Raw genomic sequence first — 15731 nt, forward strand, 5'->3', positions numbered from 1 at the left:
AGGGAATGATGTCTTCTGGTGAGCAAGGCTGAAGGGGGATGCCTAACACTCTGGTTCTTTTATGGATTTGCTATTTGCCGTTCAGTGTCCTCCATCTCACCAGGAAGGCCAGTCAGGACAACACCAAGGGTCAGAGTGTCGGAAGTGCTTAGGCCATGGACTGAAATAACTAGGATGTGCAAGGAAGACCCTGTTTGGGGGCAGGTTGTGACCCATGTCTTGTCCAGCAATCTGCAGCCAGATGGCTCCCCTCTGTCATCTCAAGGGGATGTCAGGGAAGCAAAGGTCTTTTTTTTTTTCCTATTTGTTCCATGGGGGCCGTGATTATTATGGCTTGTGGAGACCAGGAAGGAAGTGAGGGATAATCAGGCAAAAGGGCAGCTTGTACCAGAGGCATCCGCACAAGTCCAAACAGAACATGGGCAAGGAGTCAAAAGGGACAAGGAATTCAGAAGGTAGGAGACCAGAAGCCAGGTGAAGAGACAGTAATGGATGGCAGGCAGGAGCACCTGACCAGTGAGAAAGAATTTTTCTCTGCAGGGGGAGCCTGTAGTGGGAAATGAGACACTAGGGTCCGTGACGGTGGAACACAAGTGGGGTAACCTCCCAGTAGGAGAAGGAGGGGTACTCAGAGTCAAAGATGCTACTGGGGGCGCCTGGGTGGCTCAGTGGATTAAGGCCTCTGCCTTCGGCTCAAGTCGTGATCCCAGGGTCCTGGGATCAAGCCCTGCATCGGGCTCTCTGCTTGGCGGGGATCCTGCTTCCCCATCCCTCTCTGCCTGCCTCTCTGCCTACTTGTGATCTTTGTCTGTCAAATAAATAAATAAAATCTTAAAGAAAAAAAAAAAAAAAGATGCTACTGGCCCATCACTACAACACGTGACCAAGAGTTAACCGGTTTCCACAATGTCCTCCAGAAGTCAGCTGCCAAACTGAGGCTCTCCCATGCCTGAGAGGGAGAAGAAAATGGTTAAAAGACGGACAAGGAAGTGTCTCCATTAGGTCCCAATGCTGTCTTGTGTTTGTTACCTGCAAGAAATCCTTTCCTCTTAGTCCCAGGTCGGTTGGTCGGTCTATCTGTCTGTCTGCCTATCTATCTATCTATCTATCTATCTATCTTTCTTCCCAGTTCTCTTTAAATTTACCAGCAGTCAAAACCTTTCTCTTTGACACAGCCTGGGAATATTTTACAAGAATATCTGTTGATACTTAAATAAAAACAAAAGGATCAGCCTAGTTTGTAAACAGTTGTGAAAAAGTAATCAAGAGTCTGGTTGTCACAAAGGAAGCAGAAGTCCGCTGGCCTAGTGTTTAGATTGTAGAAACGCACTCATGGCAACAGTAGTACTCTGATTGTAATCATAGTAAACAACAATAACAATAATAGTACCTCAGTGACAGCTGAACCTAAAGGCTGTGGTGAAAGATTTGTTGCTGGGAGGGTCTGGCCTGGCACGAAGTTTCTGGACTGTCCTGTGTTTTTCCAGTTTTCCTCTGAACCATTAACCCACCTTCGGCGCTGGAGGTGGTATAACACACTACCGTGTAAACAAATGTGAATGTCAGTGCGATGCCTGTTTTAGGGGAAGCGGTCTCTAAATCATATTTTAATGGCAGAATGGAAGTTAACTTCGCTGATGCCAGACTTTAAGGTGGGAGGAGTGGGGCGAAGGGTGGTATTTGGGGAGGTGTCGACGGTGTGATGTGGGGGCTTATTAGTGGCTCTTCTGCAGCCCCTGAAATCATACGTTAAAAAGTGAAAACCTTTGCAGGCTCTAAAGGCCTATCAGATGCCAGACAAATTCCTTTTCTTATGACAAGTGACCAAGAGCAGATGCTGATGCCAGGGGAAGACCAAAGGGAGCTGGAGGACTGGAGGCTGAAAGGTGAGTTATTGACAATTTCCAAATCCATGAAGTGCGAGAGAGCAGAAGTTGAGACACAGCTGTTCTCGACAGCCTCCAAAGCCAGAAAAATAAGCACTAATGACAGCAGGAGGAAGGAGCTGAAGAAGATGTAGAACAATATTAAGTACAGGAGGGGGTGGGAAATAGCCTCCCTTCACGCAGTCATTCAGCAAACCTTGACTGAGCACCTACCAGCAGAAGGCACCGTGCGGGGTGTTGGGAGTATAAAGGTAAGAGCCAAAGCCTCAGCTGTCAAGCGGTTCACAGAACCATGAGAGCAGGAGCCTATCAGCCCAGTCCTTTCCTCCCCAGATACGTGCCTTCCTCCCTGCAAATGCCTCATAGGGAGTCATCGCACGAATGTTTGAAATAAGATGGAACCAGCAGGAAAGACAAAGACATCCTCAGGTATCACAGATCTTTTCTCTAGCCTGAGCTTGATGTATTTCTTTCCCGAGGCCGGAGGGTGGCCCACAGAGCTATGTGTTCAACTGAGGATGCCACTTCTCTCTAGGCTTGATTCCCTGAAGTGCTGTTTGGGAGAAAGGTGTCCAATTGTTGAGGAAGGCCAAGTTTAACAAGTCAGACCTGCAACTTCACCAACCCTCCAAGTCAAGTTCACGGCCCGAGCGTTCATATGTAATTGCATATTGTCACCTGTCATCTGCTGCTCCAAGAATGCAGCACACTACGTGCAAAGCAGATACTTTTTTGGAGCTGTGCATTCCGAGTTCTGACAACCAGAATCAAAACAGCGACGGGCAGTGTGACTGACAACCGCACATCGGCAATTGACTCCAGTCACTCAACGCAGAAAAGACTGGAAGGCTTCCACGTCCCCTGCCTGCCCCTGCCACGAAGCACCTCACACACCATGTGCATCTGGCTGGCCGTCCACTAGGCAGAGGCAGCAGCGTGTGGTCTGTGTGAATCCCAGCCTTCTCCTCTCTGTGCCTGCAAAGCTGTCCCCGATTCTCTTGAAGCTCCCTGGACAACGCCCACACACAGGCCTTTCCACCCACGGAGCTCCTTCCTGTTGCTGTGTCTTGCTTTTATTCTTCACAGCTCGATAAACCTTTCTCATCTCCTATTTATCAAATGCAATCACAAAGGGACCACTTAATTAACAGGCTGCCATTGCGTGGGAGATGATTTGGAAGCTTATAGCCATTTAAGAAACCTCACACTGTTCCAGACGACAAAAACAGTAGGATGCACCATCTGGGAAGAAGCTTCTGCCGAAACAGACGCCAGTGTTTCCATGATTAAGAACCTAATATTATAACATCATAGTATGCTGTGCTGTTCGGTTAGCAGAGGCAGACTTCTGAGCCAGTGTTCTCGGGTCTCGCCTGCTTGGAGGCAGCCAAGTCATTCAGTATCAAAATATTTGCTCTGGCAAGGGGCCCTGGTTTATACGGCTCTTGTGTCTGTTCCCCCATCGAGCCTATGCAAGGTGGACACATTGAAAGAGCTTAATTAAAACTTGCCAAGGAATTTGTTGGCTGTGACCATGCGTTGGGGGAGCAGGTGGTCACTACAAGTTAGGAAGGCAACTCCAGGTGCGTTCGGAGTTCCAAGGGTTTGTTTCAAGACTGATTTTGATGTGTGGATCTGAAGCTTGTTTCAGAGCAAAATGCCAGAATTGGCCTTCAGCCACCCTGACTTCCTTAACGCACATCCCCAAATACTTCATCCTTTGATTTCTTTTTACTGAGCACCTACTGTGTGCCAGGCATTGTGCTGGGCCTCATAGGAGGATGAAAAGATTAATATGATGTAAATATTGACTGCAAGAACTGAAAAAGTTTGCCTGATTTCCCTAAAATATAACTGCTACTCTCTCTTCTATTTATATAAGAAACTGCTATTCATTATGGGAAATTTAGAAAACATAGTCAAGCAAAAATTTAAACATAAAAAATTAAGCATAATCCTCAGAGATAAACCTTTGAGAGCAATCTTTTTTTTTTTTTTTTTTTTTTTTTAGTATTTCCTTCCTGTCTTTTTTCCCCTGGATTTTCTGCATTATATTCTGTGTATGCAGTTCCTGTGTTATTTCTTAGGCCATTCTTAGTCTCATGTCTACCCTGCTGACAACTTCTTGTCCCTTGAGAAAAGCTTTTTTACCTCCTTTCTAGCTATCCAAATCCTATTTTGCACTAACTTCTGGCTCTACCTTCTTCTGGGAGGCTTATCTCATCCCCATTAGAAAGATCATGGGATTACAGAGATTGTCATTTGGATTTTGGTTTCTTCCCCTGAACAAGCTGTGGACATGGGGCAAATCACTTACCTTCTCTGGATCTCAGGTGTCTCTTCGTGATGATGGAGATGAGAACCTTGCAGACTTGTGGTCAGAGTTAAATGCGGTGAGGTGAGAAAAGAGCAAGGTCAGTAAACGGAGAGTCTGTTCCTTCCCTGGTTCTCTGCACACGCAGAGCACCTGGAGTGGGTTGCCCTCAATTTTGCCCCAGTTAGAGAGACTCCAACACATTCTAGTGTTTCTAGGATACAATCCCCAATTGTCCTGGTGGTTTATGACACCTGCTGAACAGCCTCATTCTGGACCAAGCTCTTCCTCATTCCCCATCCCAGTCACCTGAACTTCTTCCCCCGGAGGGGTCTGCAGGCACTGTTCCCTCTCCTGGAACACTCTTCCCTCCCATCTCTGCTTTGTTCCCTCCTTCTCATCTTTCACATCCAGGCTCAGTTGTCACATTAGTAACGATTCCTGCCCAGAGTAGGAATCTTCAGAGTAGACCAGTCCTCTGCTGCCTTCTCATGGTGCCTGGGTCTTTTAAAAAAAAAATATTTTCCCTCCCAGAATCAGTGTCCATGAGAGTGAGCATCATGTCTGTTTTTATTCTCCAGTGGTTTCTGGTGTCCATCACAGCACCTGACACGTAGTTGCTCCATGCATATTGTTGAAGAACTAAGCGATTCTGTTCTCCAGGTGTTGGCACCAATGAATGGCAGCTTCATAAGGACCAGGGCGGTGTCTTCTGTTGCCATGGTGTTCATGACGGGCCACTTCATCCCAATCCTGTCCCCAGAAAAATGATGCTGCATTAGCCTTGGTCTCGTGAGCATCACCCTGACCTTTCAAGAGCGTCTACAAGAGTCTGGATGAAGTTCTATGCCACGCCTGCCACTTCGCAGACTGTTCCTCTTTCTCTCTCTCCTTTTCCTTTCAACAGAAAATCCGTCCACCAGGCCCAGCTTAAACACCTCCTCCACTGTGAAGCCTTCCTTGGTGTCCCCTTCCCACCAGTGTGGCATCTGTCTGCCCTCTTTGGTACAAGCAGGACGGATTTCAGTCTGCTCTCTGTGAATGCAGCTGCTGGTGTGCTGAGCTGAGCTGTCAGCTGGTCTACCCTCTGGCTAAGCTCCAGGTCCTTAACACCTTTCGCTTCTGAACTGGCTCCCACTTCCTGCCCCTCCCCACGTTTCCTTCCTCCTTTGCCCCCACTGTTGCAGGTATACGGAACATTTTTCAGTTCTTCAAGCCTACCACGACCTCACACTTCTGAGCTTAGACATATGCTGTTCTCAGACTGAAACGCTCTTCCCTCCTCCTCTCCATCTGCCCAATTTTTCATTATCCTCCACACCCTGGCATTAAGGCTGCTTCCACAGGGAAGCCTTCCTTGGTTGCCTGGGTCAGGCTGGGTGCTGTGTCTCTTGAGCCCTTCTCACTTCCGCGGTTTTCTGTCTTCCCTGCAGGACATGGGCTCCTGAAGACGGGCTGGTCAGGGTTACTTGGCTTACCCAGCACTTATCAGGGGCTTAATAACTGCTTGGTGGATGAATGAATTAAATCTGCCTTAGTCACTGTTGTCACCTTCATTCTGGAGGGCCGAGAAATGTTTGGGAGGAGGGAAGGGATGGAACTGAGCCCCCCCCCCCCCCGTCAATACTTCCGGGACACTCATCCAGCTCTGTGTCACCAGCACAGGCCTGGACACACAGCAGGGGTCCTACATTGTCTATCAAATTACAATTGTATGGAATGTATTGAGAGTCTTGGTTGTACCACCTGGGTCACCTCTGGCAAGTCCCTTTCCCTCTGTGGGCTCAGTTTCCGGATCTGCAAAGTGGGATTTTGAGGGTTAAGTGAATGCAAATACGCAGAGAGTTAGGCCATAGAGCAGAGTGCAGAATGGGAGCCCCCTGCCACCTTGTCCCCTGCCACGTGGAGTTCTTTATCCCGACAAGTGCTGGCTCTGAGCTCTGACCGGTGGAACCCAGGCCTGGAGGTCGGGCGGAACCTCGGCAGCTGGGAGATGGCGCGGCCATTGGGGACTCCTGGGCTCCCTATCTCCTCCCAGCCTTGGCCCTGGCCCCGGCCCCCGCCCGACCCGGCTGCTGCGCCCGCGTCCTCCCGGGTTTGCTTTCGAGACACACCTGGCCGCTAACCCGCGCCCTGGGCTCCGCGCCGCTGGCCCCCACCCCCCGCCCCGCTGCCCGCGCTCCTGGAAGTTTCCGCGGCCCGCGGTGAGTCACAGCCCTTTTTTTAGCAGCCGCGTTGGATGTGCAGCGTCACACCGCGGCTCCTGAGAGCTGGGCCGCCGCCGCCGCCGACGTCAATGCGGGAGAGCAGGGCGCAGACCCGGCGCTGGGCTAGGTGCGGGGTTGGGGAGGGGGGAGCGACCCCGGCCCGTTCCCCTCGTCCCAGCGCCGCCACCGGACCCCGCCGCCTTTGGAGCTGCCAGGCTGCCCGAGAGCTCTCCAGAGACGCTCCTCCATAAGGGCTGGGGTGCGGGGATGCGGGGGGGGGGGCGGGAGGGGGATAGCGCCCCAGCAGGGTCCCTCTGCGCGACTTCCGGGCCTTGGAACTGCGGAAGGGTGGGCTGTGGTGATGCAGGGGGAGAAAAACCGGGAAACAGCCATCTGTGCCTCTGTCCAACTGTTACCCTCCCACCCAGTCACCTGGCCAACCACCTTCCATCCATCCAGGCATTCCTTCACATTCTAGATCATTTTAAACCCTTTCTTCCTCCCATCCATCCATCCATCCATCCATCCATCCTTCCAACCATCCACCCACCCAGTCCATCATTCATCTACCCTTCTGCGGCTCCACTCAACTACCTGCTTTCCCAGCCAGGCATTTGACGTCCTAAGTCACTTAAGGTCCTCCCTCCCCACATCCAACCCATGAGTAATACACTGATTTATTTACCTCCCACCTGTCTATTTGTCTCTGTCCATCCTTCCGTCCACCTATTCATCTACCTACTCATTCATTCAAATTAGCATCCGCTAGGCTGGATGCTGACAAGCACCAAGATGATTAGGGCAGCATCTCCACTCTTGCAGAAATCAGAATCAGCATGGTTTAATGTGTCCCAGGAAAGAAATCTCTGCCCCTATTCCTCTCCAAATTAAAGAAATATATGAATAGAGTCCTATTACAGGAGGATAATAATAATAATAATAGTAATAGTGATAGCAGCTGCTAACAATTACCAAGCATGATTTGCCAAGCTTTTCACACGCAGTATCTCACTGGATCCTCACACCAGCCCAAGAGGCAGGTACTATTATGATGCCCAATTTTCAAACGAAAGAAATAGAGACTCAGAGAAGTGAAGAAACTCCTGCTACAGATCTATGAAACGACCAAACGGGATTAGAGACCAGACTGCGACTTCCAAACTAGTGCTTCTAGTTGCTTTACAAGCCTTTGTTACCACAGAGAGGTAACACATTAAAAGGATTTAAGTTGATCAACTATACCATGTCCCTGGGTCTCAGGTTTCTTTTCTGTATAAGTAGGGGCAGAGATTATGTATATTCAGAGATATTGGATATGCTCAGCCTAGCACCCATTTGGAAGGACTAATGTGACTGATGAACTTATTATTGGCCAATATCAGAGAATCAGAGTGGGACCCAGGGGAAATGAAACATATCTATCACTATCATCTATGTTCATTACAGAGCAATTAAAAGTAATAAAAAAGGGGCGCCTGGGTGGCTCGGTGGGTTAAGCCTCTGCCTTCAGCTCAGGTCATGATCTCAGGGTCCTGAGATCGAGTCCCACATTGGGTTCTCTGCTTGGCGGGAAGCCTGCTTCCCTTCCTCTCTCTCTACCTGCCTCTCTGCCTACTTGTGATCTCTGTCAAATAAATAAATAAAATATTTTTAAAAAAGTAATAAAAAACCCTCTTGTGATTCTATTATCTAGAAATAACAGCTGCTAACATTTAGTTTATGTTTTTTAAAATGTTTACTACCCACGTGTATGGATTATACATGTTTTTAAAAAATGTAGTGTGCCATGAACATCTTTCCATGGGTTTACCACACTTTGAAGAAATCTATACAGAGAAAATTAGCTGCTGTCTTGGTTGCCACCCCTCTTCTGCTAATTTCCCTCCTCCTGTCTTGCAGTTTCTTCCCTTCCTCCTTCCTCATTTCAGCCAGGAGTCCTAGTTGCAGACAACAGAATCCACTCTAGTTAGTTTACATAGAAATATATTTATTAATAAACAGATGAATGGTGTTTATAACTATTTCTGTTGTTAGAGGATTGTTACTAAATTGTTCATATAGTTGTTGGGTGGGCTGAATACATGGTCTGGGATGAATACCAGGAAGACAACAGCTCTGCAGATGACACAACAGAACCAGGCCACCAACAGAGCTGCATGATGAGGACACTGCTGCCATGGCCACTGATTCTAGAATCACACCCCCTCTGCCACCACCCACTGGCCAAATGCATGTCCCCCACTCTGTCTTCCCTCCTGGATTCAGTTCCAAATCAAAGTCTTGTGCACATGCATCTAAACTGGCAGAACTTAATTCCCATTGGAACCCCAGGAATTTCCTACACAGATTTTAACTGTCCAGGTTTTGTACACTAGAGTGGGGTTGAAGAGGGCATCAGACATTCCAGTCCCTAGGGCCAGCTCCTGGTTATTTTACTAGAGAAGTTTGTGGCGTTTATCCTGTTGAGTAGTCTCATTTTATCAAGAGGGAAGCTAAAGCCTACAGGTGGGGCTTTCCAAGGCTACCACATAAGTTTATGTTGAGAAAGAAGCAGAACTGGGGCTGTAGCAGGATGTCACAGGACCTCTAGGACACTGGGGATGGTGGCATTTCCCTGTGCTGGATTTAGAACTTCACAGAATTAGATCTAGTCTGGTGGGTAGCCTATAAACCCATGAATGCAAGAACTCTAACTACCTTGATTTCCTACAAATCAATCTAATTCTGAGACTGAAGTCCTGGCACTGGCAGGAAATTCTATCTCAGGCGTTAATGGGGTCCCTTCCCTTCCCAGGGTTGTCAGAATTAGAGAAGCTCACATGGTAGATGATTGTCATCATTGCTGCTGACATCCTCTTCTCTCATCAGCACGGGAGGTCCATCTGCATCACAGCCCCAGGAAGGGGGTACTATTCTCCCCATCTTAAAGATGGGGAAACTGAGGCTTGGAAGGGTGATTTGATTCTTCCAGGATAAAACCACTAATGAGCAGCTGAGTTGAGGGTAAATCCCAGCTGTGTAACAGTGGTTTCCCATGAAGCTGTACCCCAGTTAAACACATTTATCCGGCAGACTCATTCCCAACCTGTATCTTTGTGCATGCCATCCCCTACTGTGAACAAACTATTTCCTACATCTGAATCGAGCACTGTTCTCTTTCTCTTTGGGGTTGAGGGGGTGAGAGAGCTTAGTTATTTTGAATGATAAGCAAAAGCACCTATGAGCTGCAACTGCCAACCCAACCATAGTGAGATGAAGAAAGAATGCCATTGTTGCTTCACTGGAATTTATTCATTTGTCAGATGTCAATTGAGGGTCTTCTGTGTTTCCGCTACTGTAGGCTAGACACTGAGATACAAGGTGAAGGATGAACTAGACACAGACTCTGATCTCATGGACTGTGTGTGCCAGTAGGAAAGACAGACCAAACCACAAAGCTAGAATACTGTGAGAGACCTGCTGAGCTATGACAGATGGATATCAAGCTTGACATGGAAACAGAGAAAGGCACCTGAGCTAGTCTGGAAGGCAGGTGTATCAGTTACAGATTACCAAAATAAATCTACATAACAAATTGCCCCCAAACTTGGTGGCTTAAAGAGCATTCATTTAGCTCATGAGTCTAGGTAGGCAGGTGGGTTCTTCTGGTCTCAGTTAGGCTTACTCAAATATCTGTGTTCAGCTTCAGGTCAGGGAGCTGGCCCTGCTGGTCTTTGATGGGCTCTCTCACATATTTGGGCATGAACTGGCTATTGGTTGGTCAATAATGGCCTTGGCTGAGGTCTGTTTTACTTTATCTCTGCTCTGCTTCCCATACGTCTTTCTCCAGCAGACCCATTGGGGAAGGTCCTCATTGTGAAAGAAGAGGAGATAAAATGAAGGACAAGAGCTCTTTTCAAGCCTCTCTTTGTGGGACAACTGTTACAAATTATATTGGCCAAAGCAAGCCACATGGTCAAACTCAGAATCAAGCTGTCTGGAAAGAGATTCTACTTCCTAACTGGAAGAGCTGTTAAGTTGTCTTGCCAAGGGCGAGGATAGAGGGAGGAGGAGAAGAATTCAGGCCAGTTTTGCCATCTGTCATATCAGGGAAGGCTTTCTGGAGGAGGTTAACTGGGAATTGGTAGTTGTTCTGTGTGGTTAGAGACAGAGAGAGCAAGAGGATAGTAGCTGAAGATGAGGCTGGAAAGGTAAACAGAGAGAGAGAGGTCATGAGGAGTCATGTAGTGACATTAAGAGGCCTGGATCTTACCCTGGTAATGGTGGGGGTGGGAGTGGATGGGAACTTGATGAGATTCAAGAAGATTAATACTTGTGTTCTCCAAACAACACTCCATGGACAGCAACTGGAAGCAAGAATAGCAGCAAAGAATTTGTGGCAATAATCCAGGTTAGAAGTGATGGTGGCTCAAACCAAGGTACCCCTCCTGGGTTGTAAGGGTGGAGAGAAGTGATTTAAGGAGGGAGATAGGACTGGCTTATTAAGGACTGTAAGGATGAGAGAAAAGGAGTCAAGGATGATGACACTTTTCTGGCTGGCTCTATGGAACGGATGGTGGTTTATCACCAAGACAGTGGCATCTTGGTGTGCAAGAGGTTTGGTCATGGTGAGTTTGAGGAGTGTGACAGCCAGAATAATGGCTGCCCAAAGATGCCCACATCTTAACTTCCAGAAACTGTGACTATGTTACCTTATGTGTCAAAGAGACTTTGCAGATGTGAGTAATTTAAGAATTTTGAGATGGGGGAGATTATCCCAGATTATCTGGGTGGACCAATACAATCATAAGAGGGAGCCCCCGGGGCAGGGGCAGAGTAGGAGATGTGACCACAGAAGCAGAGGTTGGAGTGGTGCTGGGCCAGGAGCCAACAAGGGCAGTGAGCTCTAGAAGCCGAAAAGGACAAGACAATAGATTCTCTCCTAAAGTCTCTAGAAGGGACACAGCCCTCCTGACGTCTTGATTTTAGTCTACCAAGACTGATTTCTTATAATAAACTTGTGATGTTTTAAGCTATTATGTTTGTGGAAATAGGAAGCCAGTGCCAGAGGCAGGTGGGCTCTCCAGGTGGGGATGAGCTGGAGCCCTGGAGAAAACATCCACGATGCAGACATGGACCTGATAGAGAGTCGTGGGCACAGGGACTGGATGGGAGATCCCAGGGAGTGTGGAGTGGGAGGGAAGACAGCCTGGAGCTGGCTCAATACAGTGGGAATATTTGAAGGAAAGTGAGCAGGTGGACCTGGAGAAACACAAGGAAGTCTAGTGGTGGGAAATCCAAGGACAGAGTTTCAAGAAGGAAACTGTCTCTGTGCATGACCACAGAGTGATCCATACGGTGACTGAAAGGGCCTATTGGATTTGGTGGTCAAGAGCATATGTAGTCTTAGGGACAGCAGTTTGAGAAGTCCAGCAGGATTTAGCCAGCCTGTTGTCAGGGAGATCTAAGTGGGAGGTGAGGATCTGGAGACACATACTTTCTTAGATCCTTGACATTGGGGAAAGAGATAAGACAGTAGCAGGAGAAGGTTGGGGGATTAAGGGAGGACTTTTTTTTTTTTTTTTTTTTTTTTAACACTAGAGGGAGGGAGAGAGAGAGAGAGAGAGAGAGAGAGACATGAATAAGTTTAGTTTTTTCTGGAAGGAGCCAAACTAGGAGGCTGGAGGGTAGTCAAAGATGAAGGATGGAGGGAGAGTTTACGATGAGATCAGGTCTTTTATGGGACATGTGTTGGGATCCAAATGCCAGTGGGGATCAGCCTTGGATTCAGGAGGATGATCTTTCCATCAGGCATAACGGGAAGGAGGCAGAGACAGGTGTGTAAGTAGGAATGGGTGTGGGAGACAACTCTGAATGACTGGTTAGTGTGTTCAGACATTTTAGGACAATTCTTTTCTGACTCATTAAATCGCCACTGAAATTTCACTACTTAGATCAAGAAAATAGAATTTAGAGAGGACAAAGAGACTGGGCTAGTGGTCAGTTGATCAGCATAGAAACCAGAGCCAGAGCTAAAAAAAAAAAAAAAAAATTCATCTTAAGAATCATAACAACATAAAATACAGGAATTGCCATACTGGGACAGACTCATGGTCCACGCAGGTTGATGCTCTACTGCCAACAGAGGTCCCATGGGATGGGCACCCAGAGGGCACAGTCATGCTGTACCCACCCCTGCTCTTGGTTAAGAGACAGAGAAACCACTTCCCCCTGACGTCAACCATAAAGGTTAGGTATATCCCAGCACCCATTTATGGCTCCAGCTCCTCTCTGACTGCCTGCACCATCCCCTTGGGGTTCCGTGTTTCCTTGGTTTATTTCCCACTGTGTGACACAGAAGTCTAACATCTCTATTTCCATCATACTTTGTCTGAGGTTCAAAGAGTGACCATTCATCCCAGGAGGCATCAAATGCAATAATGCAAGTGAAGCACGTTTAGCACATCGTAAACCCTGACATGTCATAAACAATTCATAAAGGCTAGTGAGGAGGAGGAGGAGGAGGAGGATAAAGATGCTGGGTCTGTCCTCAATAACCGTCATGCATTATCTTTCCTATTTTACAGAAGAGCAAAGTAAGGAAGGTTCAGTGAGTTTGCATCATTGATAAAGGAGGTCAGAGGAGAAAAAAATTGGGGGTCAAGGAGCAATTCATTGCTAAGTTGAAACTCAGAGCTTAGGCTAGAAGCTGAAGAAGCCGCAGCTTGGAAATGCATTGGGCCCACATCCCGTAATCCCCTGCCCCACCCCCACGCAGCCCCAAGGCTGCATCTGCTGGCTTCTTGGCCATAAGTGCAGGGTCTGAACCCAGCTCAGCTGAGCCCCGGGGCCAACCAGCCTGACATGGATCCTTCAGGTCCAGAGCAAGAAAAGATCCATTTTATTTATTCTACGCTCGTGATGGAAATAGCCCAAAAAATGTCCTTGTGCTTACTAAGCTATTTCCTAGCCAAAGCCAGCCAGAGAATGTTAATTATCTCATCCTTTTTTCCCCTCCATGATGAATTATTGACTTCCAGTTCACGCTATCTTTAATTGCAAGGTATTCCAGAATGAGCAGGTTATCAAAAATGTGCAAGGGGGAGAGCTTTGGTTCAGCACTGCAAGGCTGAGGTGGGAAAATTTATCCTTATTTATTTACATGGTAATGGGATGAGATTTTGCCAGCTTGTTAATGGGTTCTTAAAGAGAAACAGGCTTCCTGTGGCCTAGTTAGAACGATTGGTTGCTCAGCTGCCACATAAAACACCAAATCAGGAAGGCAATGGATCCCTTTTTCTAGATTATTTTTCTGTGTGGGGAGAGATCCACATTATTTGTCCGGGTCGAGGGATTTGTAATTTATAGCAGGAGGCAAGGTGAAAGGCTGGACACAGCTGCTGTCTGGTTTAAAGAGACGAGCTCTTGACTCTGCCACCGACTAGTTCTTTGCCTTGGATGGTGCATTCAATTGCTCCTAAGTGTCAGTTTCTCTATCAGTCCCATGAAGATGGTCATGCTTTGCCCTAAAGCAACTTAGCAAGTTCATTGTAAAGACAAGATTGAAAAGTTGGTTTTAAGAATGCCTAATGATTATGAGTATTTTGTATCTCTGAGGAGCACACGTGATTTTCCGGAAAGCAAGAGACAGGTCCTAATCACATTTAAAAATAAACCCTAGCATTTTCTAAGTGCTTGTCCAATTACTCCAAATAACGTTCATTCCAGAGGCTGCTAGTGGGGTGAGTCACGTGATGAATGTATTAGATTGTGGCACATCCAGAGACAGGCTGCCGTGTCTCATTCCCAGATGGAAGAGGAGGCAACCAGGTCCACAGATAACCCCCACTCTCTCCCTGCAGCCATTGGTTTCTCTTCCCTAGAGATGCCGGGAAACGTTTCTGGGTCCTTCCTCCTCCATCTTCTTGATCCTTTTGGTCTTCTCATTTATTCAATGAATGAATGAATGTTTGCTGAGTGCCTCCTATGTGCCAGGCACTGGGCTAGGCACGGGTAGACACATCATCTGGGAGGATGAAGTTAAACCGACACAAAAGTAAACACGCAGTCACAGAGAGAGAGAAGACAGGGGCTTTGAGAGAGAGGGTACCGGGGGTGGGGGTGGTGTCAGTTTACGTCAGAGTGTCAGGAAAGGCCTCTCTGAGGCTGTTAAATTGGAACTGACACCCCAAAGATGGACTGTTCCGATAGAGAAGACAGTAGACGGGCTGTTCCGATAGAGACCATTCCAATCAGAGGGAATAGCATATATGACTAAGGAAGAGTTTGTTGTGCTGGAAGACTCAAAGGGGTGGTGTGTGTGAGTGTGTGTGTGAGTATGCACATGCAGGCAGGGATGGATCATGCAGAGAGAGTAGAGGTTCAGGGCAGGCAAAGTAGGCCTGGGTTTGAACCCTGCCTTTGCTACCTGTATTCTGGATAATCCTGGGCAAGTCTTTTCACCTCTCTAGCTTCTGTTCTTTCCTTCGTAAAAAAAAGAATAGATGCCAGGTAGCTCACGAGGCCTACTGAGGTTCAAAGTTCACCACAACAAAATAAAGCAAAGCAAAGTTCACCACAATAGCCCATGAGGCCCTCTTAACCTGGCCCATGTTATCTCTTGGAACTTCTCTCTGACTGGTCTCTCCCTCCTTCCCTTAACTCCAGCCAACTGACCACTTTGCTGTTTCTCATACACACTAGACATATTCTATCTCAGTGCCTTTACACCTGCTGTTTTCTCTGCTGGAAGAGCTTTTCGTCTGGATGTCTTACTCCTCACTTCCTTCAGTCTTCATTCAGATATTGTGTGCTCCGCGAGGCCTTCCTGACTTTATTTAAGATTATCACCTCCATTGTAGTCTAAGCATTCATCCTTGCTCCTGGCTTTATTTTTCTCCATAGCACTTAGTACCATCCAGCCCACTAGGTATGTATTTTGTTCACCACCTGCCCTCCTCACTGTAGTATCCCTAGCATCTAAGGAGAGTGCCTGGGATATATTAGGTGCTCAATTAATAATGTTGAATGTTTGCAAAATATTTAATAAGGCGAGAGCAATGATGCTTCGCACATGTATAATAGTTGCAGCCCTTTTATCTCCTTTTTCTTCCTAGTCAAAAAGTGCTGTGCCACTTGGACCCATAGAAGCTGGGTTCCTCTGTTCCGTTTGAGTAAATCCCAGCTTTGCCAACTCTGTGCCTGTACCAAATACCCCCTTTCCGCGAGATCTTATGTAAGTCCATGTCCTCTGCAAATCCTTCCCTAACATCGTTCCCCAGGCTGCAGGGATCTGGCCCACCTCTGACCATTTTTAGCATCGTCAGTGACTATTTCTTACATGGC

This window comes from Martes martes, assembly GCF_963455335.1.
Source record: "Martes martes genome assembly, chromosome: 5".
Classification (NCBI taxonomy): Eukaryota; Metazoa; Chordata; class Mammalia; order Carnivora; family Mustelidae; genus Martes; species Martes martes.